Source organism: Euprymna scolopes, chromosome 30 (genome assembly GCF_053919585.1).
Source record: "Euprymna scolopes isolate OS-2025 chromosome 30, ASM5391958v1, whole genome shotgun sequence".
In the NCBI taxonomy this organism is placed as follows: Eukaryota; Metazoa; Mollusca; class Cephalopoda; order Sepiida; family Sepiolidae; genus Euprymna; species Euprymna scolopes.
In genome coordinates, this window is record NC_136511.1 from 4,922,471 (window position 1) to 4,937,930 (window position 15,460).

The window sequence follows — 15,460 nt, forward strand, 5'->3', positions numbered from 1 at the left end:
ATAAAATCAACAGTAGATTCTCTACAGTGTAATGTAGACTACAATGTATTGTAAACTAAGTCATTGCGAGGAGGCATGTGAAGCTTCCTCCTGGCACATTCAGAGTGGAGGGTTCCTAACTAGACTAGCCAATCGATTTGATTGAAAAATGGGTGATTTTGACCCATTTCAATGACAAAAGAAAGTATGGGAGGGTGAAACATTTACTCATCATCATCCAATCCTGAACAACGTCAGGTCTCCTTGCTAGTACATTTATACGCACTGGATTCACTCTTAACTTAATTGATCGATCATTATAAATTTCGAAACACAGCTGCAAGACATAAAATTGAGTAATGCAAATTTTATTTTATTTAGTTTTATGCAAAAAAGATTGGTAGTTCTTTGTGAAAATTTTTGATACCTCCAATTTTTGTGGAATTTCAAATATACGAGGTGCCTTCAATAAGTTTCCAGACTTTATTCGTACAGGCATTAAAAATTGGCGTAGACTCTTAAAAATTCAGTTTCTTATTGCTATAAGATGACTGACCAATTTTTATGATTTCAAGTTCAAATGAACAGCTACAGCAGGAATTTGAATACACCCTACTAAAGCCTGATTGTCACAGCTGGTGAATTTCAAAATTGCAATCTGGATGTGAGGACCCTTTAGAAGAATGATATGTAATAAAATTCTGTTTAAACTTGGGAAAAATGCCACAGAAATGTACGGAATGCTTCAGACTGTTTTTGGACCATCTTGCATGAACTGAGCATCAGTTTTTGAGTGGCATAAGGGATTCAAGGAAGACAGAGTCAGAGGGATGATGAGAGGGGTGGGAGGAGTAAGGAAGTTAGAAAACCAGAGTAGATTGGCCAAATAAAGAATTTCATGGATAAGAACCGTCGTACGTCGATAGAGACAATAAGTACACGGTTTGATGTCAGTGTGGGAACTGTACACAATTATTTGTAAAGAACTAAAGATGCGGAAGATTTGCGCTAATGCACCAATCCACAACTCCATACTTATCACAGATTATTTGACGGATTTTCACAAGATTGGTATCATTTTGAAGCCAGATGTCTTGGGCAACAAATATCGAAAAACTGGTGAAAAACATTAATCCCTTCACCCTCAACTGGGCAGGTTTCTACAAAGAGGAGTCGCTTTTTGCAAGCCATTTTTGCAAGTCATTGTATCGGTTGGATTGACTTTGCCTAATTTTAATGTTCTGAACTTCCGGTCACGTCATGGAGTAGTGGTAAGATGTCAGATTTTCTTTCACTTTCTTTTCCGCCTTTGCGCCACGGGTTCAAGCCTGCCTGCCTATTACCACTTTTTTTTTTTTTTTTTTTGCTCAACACACCTCCAAACACCCGGACAACACTGGATGCCCAGGCTAGTTTATTCATAATTTTTCCAAAGCAATGCATTTCATTATTCTGCAAAAGTCTTTTTGCACACACATGCTTTTTAAATGTCTTTCTCCTTGCCACCTCGTGCTGGTCATTAGCCAACCTTTCTCGCCCTCCACTTCACACGTCCATCTTCCCCAGAGTGCACTTTGCTTCTCCTGCTCGACCATGTGATGTATTTTTATCTCCTTTTCTTGTGATGCAAGCTTGCACACACTTGCTAATTTGCATACATGCTTTAATGGTAGCTGCTGCTAATATTTTTGTTAGCCAACTATTTTTCGGCTGCTGCTTTTTTTTTTTTTTTTTTTTTTTTTTTACACGCGCCTATATGCACTCTGCTACTATAAGGCTTAACAAGTGTAAGGTAGAAGGTGAGACAACATGATCAGTAATGGTGGAACTTTGGTAGTGCTTGATTATTTTAAGAGGACGGCTCAACAGGAACTTTGTATTTTTTACAAGGGAGTTACTGCTCATCAAGACTTGAAGGCCACCAGATGCTAAGGGTTAATGAGTGTACGGTGGTCACGGAGACAGCAGCTTATTGATCATTTGTGGTGGAAGTTGGGTAGAATATAATTATTTAAGGGAGCAAGACATCAAAAACTTGTTTAATAAATGTTGTAGTCAGCTTGAAAGCATGCCAGCAAAACAGAGTTCCACAGATGGGCAGTTCTAGGAAAGAAGCTTTGTTCATGGAATCTGCCTTCAGATTTAGGTACAGATAGAGATGTTGGTATTGATTGTAGTTAGAAGTGTTTGGGGAGGGAGTAGCATAGATTATTTAGAACTTATTGATATTGGATTTGAAAACGATCATGTTATAGTCAGCAGAGAAGCAGCTTATAAGGGTAATGAATTCTACCTAGAGCTTATAAAAGGTAATGAATTCTACCTAGAGCTTATAAAAGGTAATGAATTCTACCTAGAGCTTATAAAAGGTAATGAATTCTACCTAGAGCTTATAAAAGGTAATGAATTCTACCTAGAGCTTATAAAAGGTAAAGGACTCAGTACATGGAATTGGAGCAATCTCACATTTAGTAGCATTATATCTTGATTTTAATCTTCACAGCAGGACACAGAAGTGCTGCAAAATTGTTCTGCTTGGGAAATTTGTAAAATGCCGCATACACAGTAGAAAGCATAAACCAAAACCAAGACAAAATGCAGGAACATCGTCAAAGTAGTAAGAAGAGTATCTTATCTGCTCGCGCGGACACACATGCGTTTTGAAATGCGTCAACGACAGCATAAGAGAGAATTCTGAAAAAGGGAACGTGCCTTTGAGAGATACGAGATGGGCAGCCAGTAGGAAGAGAACGAGAAGAGACAAGAGGGCTGGGGGTTACTCAAATAACTTGGGAATTTTACTATTATTCAGAGATATGCTATCGCTTTTATTTACATACTAGCAGGGAGACTCAATGTTGCCCAGGATTGAATGATGATCAACAAATGTTTCACACTCCCATATTTTTATTGTCATCAAAAATTGTTGGGGATCCATCGCAGTGCACGGAAAGAAAGCATCTTATGCCTCCCTGTAATGACTTAGTCCACAATACATCGGAGTCTACATTGCACTGTAGAGAACCTATTGTTGATTTTATAAAATTATTTTTTATATATAATGGTTTGAATTAAAGTTTAAAATACAAAAGTCCGGAACCATGCTTCAATTGTTCTCTTAACAGAAACATTCATTTTCAAAGAATCTACTGTTGATTTTATACAGCTGGTCTTATTGCTTGTGCGGTGATAGATTGAATTTAAGTTAAAAATGTAAAAATAAAGTATCCTGGTGCAATTGTGCTTTAAACAGGGACATTCATTTAGAACGCACCCCTGTCATATCAAAGAACCTATTGCTGATTTTATAGGTTGGGCCTTTCGGATTGTGTGTTATTAAAACTTCTCAAATGCACTTGTGATGTTTTAATATGAATATCAATACACAAAAAATCCCAAACTTAAGAGTATGGCTATAATGATAAAACAGCTATTTTGCAAATTCCAATACACATATATATATATATATATATATATATATCAACAGTTCAGCTCAGCTTTGCTCAAGCTCTATGTACTGTTCATAACTATGTGCATATGTATGTGTGTATATATATATATATATATATATATATATCAACAGTTCAGCTCAGCTTTGCTCAAGCTCTATGTACTGTTCATAACTATGTGCATATGTATGTGTGTATATATATATATATATATATATATATATATATTTTAAGTTTGACTCATGTCCAGGTAACCTACATCTAAAATTTCAAGTGTTTAGACCTAACATTGGCAGAGGAGTTTTGTAGAGTCTTCAAATGCCAACGCTTTCAACTTTGACCTTTGGGCAGCCAAAGGTTCGCCCAAAAGCTGATTAAAAAGCTTGCTGCATGTCTGAATATCCTTTATGTAAAATTTCAAAATGTTTAGAGCCAAAAAAGAGGCTGAATAGTTTGCTAGAAATCACAAAGGTCAAATCCTTTGAACTTTAGTCCCTTGGTAGCCAAATTTTTGGCCAAAAACCAATTAAAAAGCTTGCCATATGTCTGAATACACTTTATGTAAAATTTCAAAGGTTTAGACCAAAAATTGGCTGAGAGGTCAATTTTTTTAAACTTTGACCCCAATTTTAACCCCTTTACAATTAATATTTTGGGCTCAAATCAAATTAAGTTTGATCCATGTCCAAGTAATCTACAACTAAATTTCACGTGTTTAGACCTGAAATTGACAGGAGTTTAGTAGAGCTTTCAAAGTCAAATCATTGAACTTTGACCCCTTGACAGCAAAATTTCTGGCCGAAAACCAATTAAAAAAATTTTCCCAAATCTTAATACCCCTTATGTCAAATCCTGAGTCTGTAGACTGAAAATTGACAGAGTAATTTGATAGGGAAATACACACACACAGACAGACAATTTTACTTTTATAGATATATAGATATATATTAGATGATAAAACAACTATATTCCAAATTTCAAAATGTTACCATTTATTTCTTTCAACGTATCAAAAGTTCCATATTTTACAACACCTGTTTCATAACGTAGAAACAATCAGTTATTAGTATGTCGATATTGAATTATTTCTGCATTGTGGATAGGTGTAATATTTTAAATAATAGAGCTTAAATGTTTGGATGTACAAATAACTAAATCTTAAGACTCAAAACCCATATGTGATAAGTTTCAAACCACCTAGTTCCACAGAAACACTTTCATCATACTCACACCTGACCTTGCGTATCACTTCGTGGAGGAGAGGTAAAAATAACACGGGGGGAATAACCCACTACAAAACATCGGTTTATCAAAAAAAAAAAAAAAAAAAAAAAAAAAAAATCATAGTGAACGGACATTGACCAAGTCAGAAATAATCTGTATCTCTTCAGTTTAATCCATAATATGATCCTCCCATAAAAATCAATAAATATTTTTTTAATACCTGGCACTTTATTTGAGACTAGCAGAGGTCGTCTGGCCTTACCTGATCGTAACATACACTTAAATATATTTTAATTCATGCAAATTTCATATTCATAGAGCCAATTCTCTATTGAATATTATATTGTACCTAATATGTAGTAGTGATTTCAAAAGTTAAAAAAAAAAAAAAAATGGTTTGAGTGCCATCAGCTGGAATCAAAACCAAAACATTTACCGACTCAATTCAAATCTATCAGTGTAGTTATTAAGAGATAGGTAATAAAGGTTTTGTATTAAACGACTTGATAAAAGGAATTGAATTTCAGCATATGCAGAAAGAAGTAAAAATATGTCGGAAAGTTAAAATAAAAAATTTTGCATTTCAACTTGCAATATTTTTGTATGCATTATTCATCCATCCAAACAAAGATTTTATTAGTTATGATTATTTTATTAATGTATGATTACTGTTTCCTGTTAATTTCAGTGTTATGTGACCATTAGTTTAAGAGTATATCAGTTAAATATTTATACACGGACATACAAACGCACACATACATCTGTTTTATTTATATAGATTAAGTATTGTAATTTACATTGACAACAGTTCAACTGTTGTACACTGTTTGGTCTATTCCAGGGAATTTTTGCTATTACTTTCGTAGAAGAAACTACTCACAAAAGCGGCATGTCAAGTGCGGGTATCATAGAAAGAAATAGAGGTAAAAAAGTTGTGGTTGTACTTGATTTATAAGAGACATTAATATGCATATCAGGAAAACAGCAGCTTTAAGAAAGACGAATTGGGAAAGACAGCTGACAGAAAACATCAAAGCTGAGATCTGTTGGTGTGAATGGTATTAGTGAAAAGGAGTTCGGTTAGTTTTCCTTTCAGGATTACACTAACCAGCAGAGCATTACCACTGTCAACCAAAGGAAGAGCTTATCAAGCACATGTATGCAGTTTAATGACGTATGTAAGCGAAACCTGGCCAGCGAGCGATGCTTCGGAACAACGTTTTGTAAGTTTAGCAACCTTCAGAACTATATTAACATCTAAATTAAAGTATCTTTGGAAAATTATATTGCTAGTAAGTCGAATAAGCTCTTACAATAATTGTATTAATTTGCTTTTAAGATCAGTTGTTTATCATGATACATTGTTTTGTGGATTTAAAAACAACACAGTATATTAGGAACAAAAAAAAAATATTAGTCCATAAGGTACCTCTGGTGTGTAGACTAGTGACTTCCGAATCAGTCTTTTGGAATAATCGTGTTATTTTATGCAACGGATACTCAGGTTGTGGTCGAGAACTTTAGATGATGTCAATTAATATAACAAGTTGTTCGGATATATATATATATATATATATATATATATATATATAATTTAGGGTTGTTATTTTCCAGAGGTAAGATAACCAGTGAAGTATAATGAGGTTAATACAAGAGTGCTCAATACAGCAGTAGAGCAAGGTATACTTTTGATTTGTCTTTACATAAGCAGTAATGTGTTGCTACACAGTCATGAGCAGGTTTCGGTTTTCTAGTATTTAGTAACTAGAGACCCCTTCAAGGAATCACGTTTACATTGATTCCTTTCAAGCTTTAGTTACTAAATACTAGAGGACTGAAACATGCTCATGACTGTGTAGCAACACATTACTGCTTATGTAAAAACAAATCAAAAGTGTCCATTTTATATATACACACACACACACACACACACACACAGGGTGACAAAAAAAAAACCGGCCCCAACTCTAATTAATAAAGTATACACGGGGCCCGTTTTTTTGGGGGGGAGAAATGATACGAGAATGACACCATGGATTTGTGATGACCTCAGAGGTAGACTAAATCCGGTCAGTATAGAAAGATGTGTTCAGAACAGGAGACTTCTATGGTAATGGTATAATCTGAATAAAGTTTTGGATCAAATAATTTGGCAAATTTTCCTAACTCATGAAGGGGAATATTTGTGCCAAATTTCAAGTAATTCAGTGTTGGTGGGTGCAGATTTAAACTTTTTGCTGGTGTTTTGACATGGAATGATCTACAAGGTCCCTTTTTAACGCGAGGAAAAATCCAGCCCCCCCCCCCAAATGAGCACTCTGGATTGAAATTTAAAAAATTTGCCTCAGCCTACAAGGATTTCTCCTTCACTGATTAAGGACAGGATAGTCTAAGAGCAGCATCAGAACAGATACTACACTTTGTTCCTAGCAAGACGCTTATCTACAACTATACGATTTAATTGCTTTCCCACAAAAGAAACATTCAACACAAGGTCGTTTTTAATGTGGGGAAAAAACCAGCTCCCCAAAAAGGGACACTCTGGAAGTAAGTTAAAATAAAAATTGCCTTAGTATAGAGGGGTTTTTCCCCCCCTACATTGTCTAAGGACAAATTAACTTAAGTGTAGCGTTAGAACAGATACTACACTTGGATCTTAGCTCGAAGGCCACATCTGTTATTTACATGATTAATGTCCCGTTGACAACGTTTCGGCTGTTGTACATGAAATTAAGCCTTCTTCAGGTATCTTTTTTCTCATTGTCAGTAACCTGGGGATTTACTGTACCTATTTACAATGCCTCCCCACGGGACAGAGTTAGACTAGACACCAGGGTCGTTTTTTAACGGGGAGAAAAGGTACAAAGATAAAAAATTGTCTCAGTCGTGAAGGATTGCTCCTCCACCGAACGAGAACAAGAAATGGAAGTGCACTGCAGCATCTGCAGAACAGATACTACACTTTGATCTTGGCCATGGGAATTTATTGTAGTAAAAGTCGGAAATGCGCACCAAATAAAAAAAAAAAAAAAACCCTCAAATTTTGTGTTATAATACGCAAGCACAGAGTTTCTTTTTCTCACGCACACACATGCACGGCTTATTTTTAGCGACATCAATGCACCTTCGGACGATATTCTTTCTAACTGTTGATTTCTCTAATGAAGTTGTAACAATAAAACCGGAAACATACACCAGATAAAAAAAAAAAAAAAAAAAAAAAAAAAAAATCAACTAAGATGAATCTCACCAAAGGAACAACAAAGATACAAGCGACACTAGCTGCCTGGCTTTGAAACCTTCTCTTGTTCCAATCGCAATGTTGCTCCTTTTTTATCGAGTTTTCTCACCTACCGAAGATACTGACTACTTTGTATAGTCACACGCTTCAACTATCACTTACGAAATCCAATAGCCGAAGACTCGCCTCTTAGACAGCAGGGCTCTACGGATAAATTTATCTTTAATCGACCTTTGATAACTAAATATTTTCGTTTACTAGTTAAATAAAAAAAATTATAAGCCAAACCTATATGATTTTTGGAATATGACTTCTCTGGCGATTACATACAAAGATTTTTCTGTTTTTTTTTTTTTTATTTTTTAAATAAGTTCAATTCAAAATAAGCACTTTATTTTTACAAAGGGTTACCACATATCAAGGTCCAGAGGTCACTTGAGGATAAGGGTTAATATGCATATTCTAGTCCTTGGGACAGTGGCGTAGTAATCGTTTGTGGTCGAAATTTGGTAAAATCCGATTATTTACGACGACACTTCAATAAGAACTTGTTTATGTTGGACTTGAATATGACAATATTATAGTCAGTTGGCAGGCAGACCACCGGAACAGAGTTTTAGACGGGCAATTCTAGGAAAGAAGCTTTGTTGATGGAATCCACGTTTACCTAATTTTATGTTGAGACTTGAAGGTATAAACATTCAATTTTTTTTTAGATGTTTTTTGAACACCCTTTATTTCAATAAAAAAAATAAGTGAAGCATGTATGGTGCACAGTGAACGAGGCATAAAAAAATGACTAAGTTCAGCATTTGTCTCTACCCAATTAAGCCCCGAGGGGTGTGAAATCCTGGTGAAAATGAACAAACGATGCAGTTTTAGGCCTTAACATATGTAAATTTAAGTTCTGCACCATGCAAAAAAAAAAAAGAAATGACCAAGTTCATCATTTGCCCCCACCCATTTAGCCCCAAAAGTCCCCAAGGCCTTAACATATTTAAATTTGAGTTCAGCACCATGCAAAACTGCTAAATAGTGTTACGGACCAGTATGAAGCTGAGTTGGGGTGGATGTCCCCTGGTAAGAATCTTATGACTCTAGGTCAGCACTTCACCCTACGTTGTCTGTAACACAACATTAAAAATAAAATAATGATAAGTAACATGTCGTCCACGATTTGTGACCTATTTGACACGTTGTCTGAGGTTCTCAGTAGCATATTTTGTTCCGAACGATTCAAACTCAAAGCAAGAATGACACAACGCTAAAATCTTAAAACACGAATTTTATTCAGCATCCTTAAATTTAATATCACACCGCAATAGGTTGGGGTGAGGTCGGAGGATAAAAAAGGAAACATCATAAAAGAAGGAAAAGAAAACAAGGTGACAAACAAACAAAAAAAATAATATAAGAGAAAATGTATATACCATTTCCATTATGGTATGACAGTTCGGCCAAGGACAAGGAGTGGGGATATCGGGATGGGGAAATCATAATAGTCACTTAACTTTATCCAATTGGACTTTCGTGTTTCATAATGTCTTCGCAAAGTTCATCATTTGCGAGATTTTTCCTTTTTGGTTTCTTCTTGGATGGGGATGCCCGTCGACATGACGATATTTTTGTTTGTTGCAACCCTCTTCTCATTCATCTTTAATATCTTCGCCGTGAACTTTCCATGATGTCCATTCTCGGCCGAAAGAATTCAACTCCTGTTTATTTCAGGGAAATCTGTTTACGCTGCGCTTTGGGCATTCCTGAGCACCACCGGCTCATAGAGTTTGTATGTTTGTTTTTTTTTTTATTCATTATTCGCTCAAACGTAAAAAAAAAAAAAAAAAAAAAAAAAAAAAAAACCGGTCCATTTGACATCGTTCACTGCTCTCCCCAGTCTCTTTTCTTCTCTTGCCTCTCAATGTTTTTTATACGAACGCTATCGTTTTTCATCATTGACAAAACGCTCAGTTCAAAAACTACTTTATTCGTCCGCGTTGATTTCACTTTTTCTTTCTCTCCCTTTCCCTTAGCTTCGCTGACAGTGGGCTCTCTCGTGCATTGCATTTTCAGAAGGAGGGAGGGGTGTGTGTGTACGCCTCGAACGCTAGTGCGTTTATTTATTTGTTATTTATTTATTTTTTTTATTGAATTTAAATTCACGCTCGCTGAAGGCGGTGCATGCTTTCATATTTATATTTGAATTTAAGTTCGTCGTTCCCTAAGAGATAAAAAAAAAAAAATATTTCTTATTCCGTTATGATTATTTCTTAATTTATCAACCGATATCAACCAGCCTCTCTACCAATATAACAATAGACATACACAGAAAATTTTGGACAAATATGGTAAAATAGTCCCAAAAATAGAGTGTTTTTATTATCCCTAAAAGAGCCCCTGGGATACACCCAAGAGTTATAGCGAAGTATAGAAAAACAAAATTATATAGAAATCAGTTAGTTACAACTTTTCAGAAAGTTTTATAAAAATCCAAGGCATCATTTTTTTTTTTTTTTTAATAAGCACAAAAGCATCAATTTTAGCCATTTTAACCCAAAAGGCACCCCCGGGAGGTAACCAGAGTTTTCCCAGAAAATCCGTTGTTACTTTTTTTTACTCATATCATGGTTAATGTTTGCGCAAAATTTTTTTAAATTCCAAGGCATAATTGAGAAAAGTGCGGACAAACAAACAAATGGACAAGGGTGAATTTACAGGTCCACCCTCCTTTTGTCAGGGGACCAAAAAAGTATATTATTCTATTAAACCTTTTATTGTTTAAATAATTTCATTTTGTTCGTTTTATTAAAAGAAAAAAACAAAAATTAAAGGTTGAAAAGACATCACTCAGTAAAGATTGTCAATGAAAAAAAAAACCACACACACAATCGCCAAAAGATAAACGTCTAGTCGCCACTTGGAAAAAAATAAAATCACTTGTAAATGTGACTGTTGCAGTCGCAACATAAAGTCCTGCACAGTCACTGCCTTTTTGCAACCAGCACACATCAAGCATGCTCGTTTATCTCACAGCCTCTCCACACTGTAACTATATTATTTTATGAAAATCGCTCCCAACAAGACATAAAGCCAACAAGAATAAAAGATGATTATTGCAAAGACAGGAAATGCCTATTGATCTTAGTTTTGAAAAGATCAAGGCTATAGGTAGGAGGAAAACAGTCAGCAGAAAGAGAGTTCCACACGTCTGCAATTCTTTGAAAGAAGCTACTGGAATAGGAAGCTTTGTTACAAATAGGGTATCAAAACAGGAAATTGATGAAGACCACTAGATCATCGAGTCAAACAAGCTGGAACAAAGGAAGCAAGGAATAATAAGACAATTTTAGACAACACATGCCAAGGGAGATATCAATCATACCAGTTATCATAGGTGCCTCAGGGCTTATGAAGAACCTGAAGTCCTACCTAACTAATATTCCTGGTGAACCAAGTGCAAAAGAGATCCAGACAATTGCACTTAAGGGAACAATGAGGATACTAAAAAGAGCTCTCGGCTAGTTTCAATAAGGAGCATGGCTATGATGGCAGCTGGTTTGGCTGCCCCATACGCAATGTTACAATCTTTAAAAGGAAGAAAATTAAAAAATATAAATAAAAAGTTATAACATTACGTGTGTGTGTGTGTGTGTGTGTGTGTGTGTGTGTGTGTGTGTGAGTGAGTGAGAGAGAAAACGTAGAGAAAGAATAAATGGGTGGGTGGTTTGGTGGGAGCCAATCAAATTACAGATACGTTTCTGCACCTTTTCTAACTGAACCCATTATTTAATCCGATTTTTTTCATATTCCTGATTTCAATTAACCCTAACCTAAATACCACACACAGAGTCCAAAAAGCACACCACCAAGGTATACACAACAATATGTCAGTCATAGTCTCACTTCTTTCATCTTTTGCGACTCGTTAGTTTCCGATGTCTATTTATTTATGTCAACATGTCAAATATGATACCGACAGACATCTGTCAGCGTAAAATAAAATGCGTCAAAACTTTTATTTTTGTGCAAATATTCGTTTCGAAATGGAATTTCAAAATCAAATGCTTACGTTTCTCACCGATGAGTTTCTGTTGCACATCTATTTCATCGAAAAGTTTAAAAACTAGAATTAAATGCCTTAAAAAAAAAAAAAAAAGAAAAGAAAAGAAAGAAAATAAAATGCAGGCGACGTTAAGACAATGAGTGTCTGTACATGTGATGTGCAAAGCAGAGGGCTGCAATCTGCACTTAACAGAGAAAACCGCACAAACAACTCGCATTCATCTCTCTTTGACAGTCAGACTTGGGGGATGGGGATGGGTGGCATTTTCTTACGTAATAATGGGTTTATGAACATCGTTAACGAGGTAGCAAATTTCATGCACATAAGTTAACATGAAAAAATGTACTAATATTTTTATGGTATTGGTTCAGTAATAAAAACTGCTCTTTTCTGTTTTTATATGAACTATAAAGCTTGTAAACAGAATGTTATACTTTATTTTAACTGAATTTAAAGAAAATTTTTTCCGTTATATATACGCGCGCACGCACACACACACACACACACACACACACACACACACATGCATATATATCGTGAGTCACAAGAAACGGATGTTTTAGAACACTCCTTGCTCTTCATGTGTAAGGGAAAGGAGAGCGAGGAAGGTAGTCTTTAAACCTACTTAAGATGACGTTTAGTTTGTTGTTATTTGTTTATCTTTATATTAAATCTTGTTTCAGTTATTGATTTGGAATTTGTTTTCATCAAAAAACATCCGTTAACCGCGACTCATATTATATATATATATATATATCAGAGAGGCGGTAGCACTCTTTATATAGGGATGGCCCGTACACGCCTATATACGCCTACAAAACAAAACTATCCAAATCTCAACTAAAATCAACTTATAAGTTTCAAAAAGCACATATTCTTACAGAGAAGCGTCTTACAAATAGAGCGAGTGTCAGAACGTCGGTTAAAATGTCAAAAGAGAGCAAAAAAAAAAGGGTACAAAAATGGTCAATTGTTCTTCTTTCTTCTTCTTTCTTTTGAGACGATGTATCTCGGTGTACGAACGGTCTCTGACAACAGTTCAAGCATCAATCGACTGCTCTTTACACGGAGAAGTGCAGCGACCCATCGCTTTTTAGCTAACTCCATAATTAAATAAGATTATGTGTAATAACAAGTTTTAAACACTATATACCCAATGTAGACAGACCACTTCGAACACGGAACTTCTCTCAAAGGGACAGCTCCAAGTAATACACCGGATGCTCACAGACGTTCCAGTTTGCCAGTGGCCTATATTTCTTGGACGCTGAATATTTGAGGTGAACGTTAAGGTTTTTTCTTTAAACAGTAACCCACCAGCGTTAATGAAACCACAAAATCTTTATCTCAGTTGATCAAAATTGTTATAAGAGTAACCTATCAGCAAGTACGACGTCAAAAAACAATGTTATAAAAACAAATAATTCTTCAGATTTTGGGCTGTAAAATATGTACAAAATGTCAATGCTGTGACCAGGATTCGAACCTAGGTTAGCACGGCCACAACGTGGGGTCCACGGCTAACACTGACGCCTGTCGCTCTTGGCAGAAAGACACATGACTACTGTCAAACTATTGAAAAATAAGGAGGAAACTTGAAATTCTCACGCATGCGCAAAAATACACTATAGCAACTATTGTTAAATGCAGCTGAATCTCTTCGCTCGCTAAGAAAAGTAGATCAGACCAGTTCTTCTAAGAACTCACCAAATGCCAAAGGAAATAAGTTAAATTAACCGCAAAAGAAACTGCAAGAAAGTCATCTTCTAAAAACTCACTGGAAGCTGACCAAAAAGAATCAAAATCCAAGCCCTAGCCACAAAAATAACTAGATATTGTGGCTACTATACACAATCTACTAATAAAAACAAGTAAGTTTTCTAAAATAAATTACAATAAATTAACCAAGTAACCTCACACTGTCACTGATTAGGACTTCATATAAAGATAACAACTACACTGTTGGTGTATATACCGTTCCACACTTTAACTATTGGTGACGGGGCAGTATCTCAATTCTACGAGAGTTGTCTTGCTATAAGATAAGTGATATTATAGTAAGATACACATAAGTGTTATATGTTTACATTTAATAAAAAATGCCAAAGTTAGCACGTAGTAAAAAAGCTCAGAGAAATATAGACTATGAAAAAAACAAAGTCAAGGTATTATCTGAGCAAAAAGAATACTATCAGAAAAATGCTGAAATAATAAAAATTAAGTATCATGCAAATCCTAAGGCAAAGAAGGCTGCCTCACGTGCTGACTCAAAAGCACGGTATAACAGGGATTCCGAGGGGAAAAAAGCTGCCTCACGTGCTCTTTATAACAAAGAACCAGAAAAAAAGAAGGCTGCCTCACGTGCTGACTCAAAAGCACGGTATAACAGGGATTCCGAGGGAAAAAAAGCTGCCTCACGTGCTCTTTATAACAAAGAACCAGAAAAAAAGAAGGCTGCCTCACGTGCTGACTCAAAAGCACGGTATAACAGGGATCCCAAGGGGAAAAAAGCTGCCTCATGCACAAACTATTATAAAAAGACCTAAAACCCAGCAGGAAGCGACCTGCTACTAATGGAGGCGGCAATGAGCCGCCTCCTAAAAAAGACAATACTATCATGAATGTAAGTTTAAAAATAAGATTGTAAGTAAAAATACTAATTAACAAGAATAAAAAAGCATTGGAAATGCAAAAGGATATAGGGATGGTATGCCAAAAAGTATACAAACAAGATAGCTATGAATGGCTAGGCACATGGAAATAGAATTGCATCCAAAGTATAGCCCTATAGCTTTTTACAACCGTAATGATGGCACGGAATGAAGATTGGAGAAAAGCTATAGGGCTATACTTTGGATGCAATTCTATTTCCATGTGCCTAGCCATTCATAGCTATCTTGTTTGTATACTTTTTGGCATACCATCCCTATATCCTTTTGCATTTCCAATGCTTTTTTATTCTTGTATATATATATATATATATATATATATATATATATATATATATATATATATATATATATATATATATATTTGACCACTTTTTCGAATCTCTGTGGATTCGAAAACTGACCCAAATTACATTACTAGTTCAAATGTTTAAGAGTATAAAAAGTGTTTTTTCCTTATTCTTAGGCTTTTTTTTTCTCAACGAATTACTAGTTTACATAAATTTGAAAACTTTTAAGATTATATTAATAAGTAAAAGAATTTCTGCCATCTAATCCAGTAATAATCCAGTAGACAATGTTTGAAGGGATTTTAAAAATAGTAGAAGGAATATTTTTAGCCTTTGAGATGAAGCTTCATAATTTGTGCATTCATTCTTTTGTGGGACCCGTGGCACAGTGGATAGAGGCATTGATTCTCTACAGTTCCAGGTGAGAATTGTCTAAAGATAGCCGTTTCAATCCTACCCAAGGAGACCAGAGGATTAGTTAGCCAAAAACATGGAGAGACAACAAGTATGGAAAGCGATAAATACATCGGGATAAGTCACAAGACTCG

At 35.3% G+C, this 15,460-nt stretch overlaps 1 protein-coding gene and 1 long non-coding RNA gene across 2 annotated transcripts in view; one reads left to right on the forward strand and one right to left on the reverse strand.

The window, feature by feature from the left end:
* The window catches only part of LOC145254638 (large neutral amino acids transporter small subunit 2-like), a 314,875-nt gene that overhangs the window by 139,171 nt on the left and 160,244 nt on the right, over positions 1-15,460 (reverse strand). The window lies entirely within an intron of this gene.
* The window catches only part of LOC145254640 (uncharacterized), a 215,573-nt gene that overhangs the window by 104,799 nt on the left and 95,314 nt on the right, over positions 1-15,460 (forward strand). The window lies entirely within an intron of this gene.